At 41.6% G+C, this 9,759-nt stretch overlaps 1 long non-coding RNA gene across 5 annotated transcripts in view; it reads right to left on the minus strand.

The window, feature by feature from the left end:
• LOC128810553 (uncharacterized) overlaps nucleotides 1–9,266 on the minus strand; it is a 36,739-nt gene extending 27,473 nt beyond the window's left edge. For all 5 annotated transcript variants that reach the window (XR_008438065.1, XR_008438068.1, XR_008438066.1 and 2 more), the window contains exon 1: nucleotides 9,226–9,266. This is a non-coding gene — a long non-coding RNA (uncharacterized LOC128810553). The remainder of the gene's footprint in view (nucleotides 1–9,225) is intronic.
• Between the last annotated feature and the right edge of the window lie 493 nt (nucleotides 9,267–9,759).

Consider the following 9,759-nt stretch of genomic DNA (forward strand, 5'->3'; position numbering starts at 1 on the left):
TCCAAATTTTTGCAAAAAAGTCACTTGAAGATCAAGTATTTTTTAACAAAATATAATTAGCAACTGTAGAAATAGATCAGTCATCATGACTTGCTGCAGAGGAAGATCAGAATACTGATTCATACATACTTTATATACATTGAATTGCTTCAGAAACCCAGTACTTTTACATCTTCTTCATACCATAACAGTTCAAATGGAGGTCTTTGCTCTGCAATGGTTTGCACATGATGAGAAGTGATGTTAATCATGAGAACCACCAGAAAATTCTTTTGAGCCAATTAGATGGCAACAGTCACAATGATATTAGTCATCCACTCCTCACTCTGAGGAGAAGGAACCAAAAATTGTCATTCATCTACTCCTGAAGCTGTGGAAAACATGAGGGAAGTGTACTATTTCCCATTCTTTTTGCAATCATTGTTACAAAGTGACACGAGCTGTTATTTTCTGTTCCTTTTCTAGGAGAATGGTGGTTACTCTCTCTGTGCAGGTTACAAGAGAGACTTTGATCTCATTTAACTGTTTCATACTCCCTCTGCTCTTTCTTGATCGCCACATGACCCAAAAAGAAAATGGGACCAGAAAATGTTGCCATTAGCCTGATGCCATCAGTCTCTGCAGCCTGAAAGGGCATGATGAATGAGACGTGACTGCTGGTTAACAGTGACAGAGGAGAGAGTTGTCATACGTGGTGCCATGACTCAGCACATCAGTAATAATTAGAAAAGCATGAGAAGTGGTAATCAACATGTGGAAAAGAGGACACTCAAGGAAAATCTTCCAAAAAGCTGATAGTGAAGCACCAGAAGATGCAAATTGCAGAGGGTTCAAAGTGTAGGACTGTAAGAACAGATCGAGGAATAACACTGCAGCAGAGACAGACTGCCCTGGAGCAGCGAGCCTAATAAACCACACTACTGAGATCAGTAAGTACCACTGATCTCAGTGAGATGTGATGTGGGGGAAGCCCAGGAGCAACTGATATGAGGAGAGGCTGATCAAACCCTGCTTTTCCACAGCAGGATGGTTTGGGAATCCCAGAGATGCTGATGTAGCAATCTATCACTTTCCCCCCAGCCAGGAGACCAGACTACCCAGCGGCCCTAGTGAGCACAGAGATCTCTGCATGTGATGTTGTCCCAATGTCAGAGGCATCTTTGAAGCACTCAACAGCTACAAACATCCCTAAGGCACAGGCTGGCCAGCTCTGGAAATATCAACTCTTGAAATGCCTCCAACATTTTGTTTTTGGAAGATGGAGGTAGTGAAAAAGAGGACGAAAAATCAGAAATATCAACCTTTCTAACAGAGGGGTAAATAGAGCAAATTAATAGTAAAGTAATATTCTTGAGAAGGCAAAGAAAGATCTGTGGCTGAGAAGTCAAGATGCATCTAGTACATCTAGGGAAACTCTGCCAAGGTTTTCATGGTATCTGGTCCTCTGGAATGACATTTTGGCTCACTGCCCAGTTAGAATTTGCCCTTGAAGGATTTTATGGGCTAGATCCTCAGCTAGAGAAAACTGCGGCTGCTTTTTAGAAGCAGGACAATCCTGAGCAGGATCTCGGATAGGATGGTTTTCTCAGGGGAGCTACATCTGACAGCTTCACAATGAAAGGAAATGTTATCCATGGCATGAAACTCCAATTCAACAAACAAATTGGAAAATTACTATACAAGAAGTCATGTTAACAGATGGTACCAAATCCAAGTAGCAAAGATCACAATTACTTCTTCACATTTTGCATTTTGTCTTTTGTGTGTGTGTGTGTGTGTGTGTGTGTGTGTGTGTGTGTTTCAGCACCAGAGAAACAGATTATGACTCAAGAAGTGGAGCTAATTAAATTATAACATACTAGAAGGAGATTTGGCTGTGTTGATATATCTGGAGTGTGGTACAGCAAGATATTCCTCTGTAAACACTGAGATACCTCCCCAAGATTTCTCATAATTATGAAATAATTCAGAGTATCTCCAGAAGAAGTCTTAGATTTGAATGCCAACCCTAAAACTAAAACATGCCTGAACTAGATAAATCAGATAACATATCTATAAAAAGAAGATGAAGAAGGACAACTGGAATAGTAACTGCTCCCTGCTGTTGTTGCTAGGCCTCAGCTTTCTACATCCAGCTGCACTGAATCCAGATTCATTCTCTTTAAGAGATGGTATCTAAGACTCTCTGATTTTTCACACTCTCCAGTAGAAATAACTTAATCACAGTGAAATAAGACTCAGAGCAGCCCTATTCTTCTCAGAGAAAGAGAGATCTTCCAGACACTGTAAGATACAACTTTAATTATATTCCAATGCACAATAATAACAAATGCCTTTTTTGCCCCATGCTAGCAGCATAAAAGGTTGACAACATAAACTCTGAGGTGGCCTCTGCTTTGCTTGGTGAATGAATGAAGCAACGTTTACCTAAGAGGTGTTGATGTATCCCCGAGGGAGGGGAACAAACTTTCAGTGCAGAGCATCTTCACACCAGTACACTTCTCTCTTCTCCAGCCTCTACCTGAGCTAGACATACTGCTGGCAAAAGAAAACTAGGAGTGAGGTTGCTAATAGATGAACTTTATTAGCGCCTTCCATTAGGCCTTAAGATATGTCCAACCTAGTTGTCTATGCACATACTGCCAGAAGCTACAACTGCCCCTGCAGAGTCAGCAAAAGGGAACATCTCTCTGTGTCTCATCATACAAGAGATGCTCACTGAAGACATGGCAAAGAGGAGCTCTGGGCATATGCAGTATGCTCAAGCATCTGCAGCAAATCGATCTGTCTGTGGGCAACAGATGCCTTTGCAGACATGCAGCACTCCAGGCTCTTTTTATGCTCATTTGCATTTAAATACTGCTAATTGGAACTCAAACTCATACTTCCCTGAGCAAGAAAAGCATACCCCTTTAGCCTAGAGTTAATGCCTAGGCTTAGCTAATTGTCCTGGCTCTCTCCACCACCAACAGAGCCAGGCAGTGCTGCTGTATGATTCACTCTCCTAACTCCATAATGAAGCACTCTGGCCACCTTCACTGAAGAAGGAGACACACAAGAGTACCCATACATGTTGCTTGGAATACAGACCTGGCCTCCAGACAGCTCAAGAAGGGTAAGATATAGCCTACCTGAATGGCCTTTTCTTTTGAATGTACCCAGTGGTCAAGGCAAATAAAAAAGTAACTCGGACTGTAGCTTTTTGACACAATTACCTTACAAAGATATAATGAAAGCAGTAATCCAAACACACTAGTATTAATTACAGTAGCACAGGCAGCAGTTCCTGTAGAAGTCAACAGCTGTTCCACATGAAACTCAAGTGTGCCACAGCCTGTGTGTATCACACATCTGCCCAGTATGAAGGCTACTGCCAATTCACATGCTGTGTATGTTTTCAGTCAGAAAAAAAATTAAGTGATTGATACAAGGGTCTGGAAACCAGGTCATGAGATTCCTTCTGCATGATCCTGGTGTCCTGCATGAAACTTCCTGTCCAGACAACCACCTGTAACCTCATGCTTTCACCATAGCTTTGATTTATATCCTTTGCTTGGCTTCTGCAGTACTTTTAAACCTTCCAGAGAGGGTCTGCTTGGGCCCAAGCTGCACTTCTGGGGAAGTGGCAGGGAAGAACAAGGCTCTGCCAGTGGGAAAGCAGATAGACTCTCCTGCAGGTTTCAAAGTTTCTGCGGGGCACACCAGGCAGGGCAGGCTGCCAGGCTTCTCTCAGCAAGAGTTGCATTGCCAGAAATGACCCAAAAGATCCACTACATCATACAGAAGCACAATATTTACATGCACAGACCTTGTGCTCCAGTGTTCCCAGAGCAGCTGCTACTTCTGCAGTGAGGGTCCTGCCATGCCCATGAGAGGGCTGTGCAAGGCCCATTGGGACAAGCCCAGGCACTGGATTCAAGTCTGACCAGCTCTGGAACATCCAGCTGTGTGGTGTGACATGTCCCTTTATCTCCTGGAGGGAATGGGATTTTATGCATTTCCATTCTAAACACACAAAGCAGGTAGCTAGATGAAATACAGCACAGGCTCTGAAAAAACTTCTTGTAGGTATGAAGACTGCAAGTGACATACATCATTCTTCATTTAACAATTTGCTGATCTCTGACTTGTGGATTGTTCTCCCTCTGAAAAACCTAACTATTCTTTTCACATGGGAATTTTGACCAGAGTCATTGAGATGTCTTTATACATAGATCTGGCATAGAGACTGCAATGGCAGTGAGACATTGATCTGGCTGGGCACAGCTCGTACTAACCTGTGGCTGAGGCAGAAGAGCAAATGTCTATGTCAGCTACATCTAGAAAGAAAAAGGGTTTCTGTTTGAGTCAGCACACAGCATCAGGTAGCCAGGAACTGACTACTCCACTGGGCTCCTGATGCTTATGACAACATTCCTCATCAACCAGCTTTTGAAAGATCAGTCACACTGAAGTGTATGCCACCAATTGAAATATGCTTATTAGTCAATATAAGCTGAATGCTTTGAGAGCACTACTGTGTACAGCACTTTGTCCTGTACAACTCCTTGTAGGATCCTACTTCAAAGGCTTATAAGCTAACCAGACTGTCTAGACCAAGTTCTGTATGTGCTGTGGATAGATACATCACAAACCAAGAGTAGCAGGAGAACAGTTCCTTCCCTGAAAGTATATCATAAATAATACAAATCAGTCAATGAACGATGGGAGAAGACTATCAAGAGTATGCAACAGTCATGACTTACACCTACCAGAAATGTGTGCCAACACATCACATCAATTGACTTTCTTGTCACTTGGTCTGCATCTGACCTTGCCATGTTCATTCCAGTAATAGAACAGCTTCAACCTCAAAGTTATCTTTCAAATAACATTTTTCAACTGATAACATGCTCCCACATTTAAATTAACCAAACTTTTTACTATGCTTCAATCTATTTTCTTCATACAGGTTTAATGTCAGAATAGTTGGGAAAATGAAAGAGTATCTTTTTAAGAAAAATATGTGTTTTAGTAATTGACAGCACGTATCAAAGTCAACAATCAAACAGCTCAGGCAATGCAAGGTAATGCATGTTTTCATTCCAAATATTGTTTTCTTAATTTAGCAAATAGGATTTTTGCCTGCATTTAAAGAGGAAACCAGCAAATCAGTACTAAATTTTCTGTAGAAGAAAGAGTAATAAAATAACTCAGGTTACCACAGAAACAAATTCAAGCAAACTGGTGCCACAAATCAAGTAATTAGGCAGAAAGAATAATTTAATGTCTTCAAAAATTAATGATTTATGATGCTATGTCATGTTTGGGACATAAATATTTATTATCTTGCATTTTCTATTCCTTCAACCCTTTCTAATAAAGGGCAACTCAGCCAAGTCCAAGTAGTGAACAGTAAGACAATACGATGTTATATTTGCCTCTCCCTTAAGAAGCAGAAAGCACATTTTATGTCAAATTACTTCATGCACAGGGAGCACTGCAATACTGTGTACCTACAGTCATCCATGGATTACAGGATTAGACTCCTGTGTATAGCCAGCAGCAGTCTAATAAATTTAAATTAAACTGCCATCAAGTAGACAGGGGCAGTCTTTTTGGTCTTGCCATACAGTACAGCAAGAAATGTATTGTGCTATGTATTTGCCTTATTACTTAGCTCTTTCTGCCAAGAAGTAAGTTTACCTAAACACCAGAAGCAGAGAGAGAACTTTAAGATTTAAATCCATATGTTCTTTCAGCTGGACATCAGTAATATCCATTTCTTCAACAACTCACAGTGCAAGGGGTTGTTATTTTCCCTGCATGACTCTAATCTGATAAGGAGCCAAGACTCAAGCCAAATCTCAGTAAAAAGAGAAAGAAAAAATATTCCGTCTTCCTCTTTTTTTTTTTCCCCTTGTTCACAAAACATTACCAAACTGGCCTTCAGTATAAGTCCAGCTCACAGAAGTAATTCTTGAAAGGCCATTGGTGTAGAGTGCATTTCCTTCTCCTTTCAGGTTGAAAAGGAAACTTTCTGTGAGTTTACTGTAATGGAGTATTTGTCTGTATCAAAAACACCCTGACCTCTCCAGCCACAAGATTAAATACCAGCAGCCCACTCTGTCACTAGTTCACTATTAGGAAATTACATGGGAGGAAAGACACAACATAAAATTCACAGGGAGAAAAATAGAAAAAAAGACATCAGTAGTGGTGGGAGTGAATGAACAAGCTTAATAACGAAGCCAGTAAAAAGGAAAATACCCTCTGGCCAATTGATAATAAAAGGTTACTTGAGGCAAAGGGTCAGATCCTGAGCAGCGCAAACTGGCCCAGCTTCTCCAACCTCAGCAAAGCAACAGTGATTTACAGCAGCTGCAAAAAGCCCCAGGAGACAGAAAAACCCAGCTATAAAAATGGAACTGGAGGCCCACATTTTGAAAAGCTTCCACTCACTTTTAGCACCAGACTGAGGTACAGAGGTGACTCTGAGGGTTTGTTTCTGCGGGGGAGCTCCTGTGAAGTAAGCTGAAGTGTGAATTTACACTGCATTTATTCTGGGTCTTAAGTAGGCTGTAAATTCACACCCAACCTATTTTACAGGGATTTCCCCAAGTAGATAAGCCCTAAATTTGCCTCCTAATCATGGAGGTATACAAAATAAATAGATGCTTTCAAAACTGCAGACCCACATAGGAATCTCTCTCTTGCTTGTAGGGGCAAGTGGGTACTGAATAGTATATATTGTATTGTAGTCCTGAGAGTGCATGGTGCCCTTCTTTCAACCACTGACCCCAAGGCCCCCTCCAGTCATCTCTCTCAATATCTTTTTAAACCCCTGGATCTATCCCAGCTTCATGGCAGACTTCCATACCTGGCCCCTGGCTTCTCCCTTCCCCATGGCAGTTCCACATATGGAGGTCCACATTTCGTTATCTACTCACCCCTGACCCTCAGGGGGGGCAGTAACTCCTCATCCTTGTGCAGAGGTGTTGTCTCCTACCAGTTTCCTACCTCTCAACCAACCTAACCATGCTCTGATCATTCATGCTTCACTCACCCCCAGAAGCACTGGATCCCTGGGTTAATGCATGTCCTTTGAAACCTCCTTCAGAGTCATAAGGTTAACTCCATGCCAAGAAATGCCAGAAGCTGGGCAGATTATTCACACTTTCTTGGCTGGAAGATGCTTTTACACACAGCTAAATGGGCAGCCAGAGGCCTTTGCCAGGAGCCAAGAGAAAGCAGCTGCTCACACCTTCACCAGGGTCCTCAGGATGGGGATTTGGTCCTCAGCAGGCTAGGGTGACAGCTGGAATTACACAAGGCCTGGGCTCTTTCCCTGGGAGCAGCAGTGACACTGTAATGGAGCAGAGCATTTATGCCTTGACTAATCTGGGACGATGCACTGCTTGAACAGCTGCCTGTGCTGGCTCAGGTGTCACCTAGGTCCCACCTGTGGCCATACCACTCTAATACAGTGACAGCACTATATCCTGAAGGATCCTTTTCAGTAAGTCAATTTAGTAATATTCTCTGTCACCTGAAGCAAACACCTGCTTTCTCAAAAGCAGCCTGGAATGATTTCCTTCAGTGAAATGTCTGATTTTGCAAAGCATGAAAGTCTGAAAGTCAGTAAATACATAGAAGTTTGAATTTTCAGGGTATAATATATTTCATTTGTAGCTTTCCCAGGCTAGAGATTTAATGTCTATTATCTCTCTCTTGGTGTTCAAAACTCAACAGCCAAGCTATTCTAAGTCCTTACTGAGCCTACCACTTATAAGGTAACAGGGATAACAAGCAGCATATTCCCTAAACAGGGCACCCCAGAGAATTCAGTTACCAAAACACATCCAGGAAGGCAAAGGAACAGGGCCCTCCATGTTATTTTAACAACCTACTATCCCCCAAAATCATTGGCAATACTAATCTATTTATCTTGCAAGTAGACAAATGTACATGATTTACATGATTTTCCCATGCAATAACATACTGATTAAACTTAGAGCATTTCAGGCAGATCATATTCCTCAAATAAAAATCAGATCTTATTAACCCTCGAAGGAAATTCCATATAAAATCACAGCACCAAAAAGCCAGGAGCATGTAAGAATTCAGTCTGCGTTTCAGTCAAAATTCAGTGATTCCTTTTAACTGTTTCAGTTGCAAAGTTTTCAGAAGAACAGTGAGCTGTCCTTTGAGAGCTAGCCAGTAGAAGGACCATGGCTCTCCTTACTTTGTCACATAGTAGGGAGGCCTTTATGCCCTGCTAAATGTAAAATATTTTAGAAAAACAAAACCAGGAAACAAACTGGGATTTGGTCAAGAGTTCATGCTGGCTGAATCACTGTGGTGTGGAAACCACCAGCTCTAAAGATGGAAAGTCCAGAGCCATTTATTACCTCAAAAAAAGAAAAGAAGAAAAAAGAAGAGAAAAAAGACCCTCAAGACCATTTAGCTTCCTCCAACACCTAAAACATAAAAAAGGCTACCTATCAACAGATACCTTGATCTTTTTCCTCTTCATCTCTCTCAGAGCACAGCCAGCAATTTGATCTGAACTATAGTTTTTCATTCTGGGTGCAGTGAGAATTGTTTAAATGTCACTCCCTGACTCAACATGCAGAAATGCTGTAGGGTCAGGGCACTGCTTCTTCCCTCCACATCCTGCACCTATTGCCCTCTTCAGCCTTTCTCCAAGGGAAAAAAAATCTACATACTTTACAGATTGAATATGGCCAGTTTCTAAGTAGAGATCCATTCAGACTTCTCTGGATTGACTCTAGTTATCTGAGAGGTTCCAAGGAAATACTGCTCAGAAGCAATTAAAGTCAACTGCTCTTGGACAGATAATGGGCACATTTAGGGAGGCATCACAGCCATTTTGGAAGAGGCCTGGAAAATCTTAACATTGTTAAAATGTGTATTCACAGCTGCTGATAAGATCTAGAAACGATGTCTGTGTTGTGCCGGTGCATTTCATCGCCTTTCACAAGCCAAAATCTTACCAGCAAATCATTTTAGCAAACTTTAAAGACAGTGCTGTGCTCAGTGCGTGTAGTAAGAACAGTTCTTGACAAGCTCCCCATACATTTCTTATTTTCCTTGTTTCCAAAGTACTGGCATACAGAAACACACTATACTTAGGCACTAAATACATTTGTCTCAGCTAACCATCACATTATTTGACATAATGCTGTCACTAAAGCCAAGAATCATATCAGCTTCCAGACTCACCTGAATGCTGTGCAGCCTTTTTGTCCATGCTGGATGGAGTGACCAAGAGCTGCAGCACAAAGGGGATGAACCTGTGCTGCAGAACAAGAGAGCTGGTCCAAAGGCTAAATATTGTAACATGAGGAAATCCAGGATCAGCAGTTCTGCAACATATTTCCTTACACAGACTTATTGCCATCATTTATTCTCTCTGTGCCCCCGCTCTGTAAAATGGTACTTTTATATAACAGTCTCTGTGAGAATATGGTATGAAGTGGCACATTGACAGGGAACATGGAAATACCTCTGAATCTAACTCCACGTTACCAATCAGTCATCTTAAACACCCAAAAATGAATGATTCCAGAGAATGTTACAGTGGAAGTGACTCACAAAAGACTGAAGAATCAACACTCTCCTGAACTGAATTCAGTTTTGTGACTGTAAGCTTTAAAGGGTTCATTTACCATAGTAATTCCATTTGGAAAGCAGTCTTTGAAAATTATAAGCATCTTTCTACAGAGTAAACTGCCAGCTAGCAGCAATGTTATTTCA

The sequence above is a fragment of the Vidua macroura genome, chromosome 8, assembly GCF_024509145.1.
Source record: "Vidua macroura isolate BioBank_ID:100142 chromosome 8, ASM2450914v1, whole genome shotgun sequence".
NCBI classification, from domain to species: Eukaryota; Metazoa; Chordata; class Aves; order Passeriformes; family Viduidae; genus Vidua; species Vidua macroura.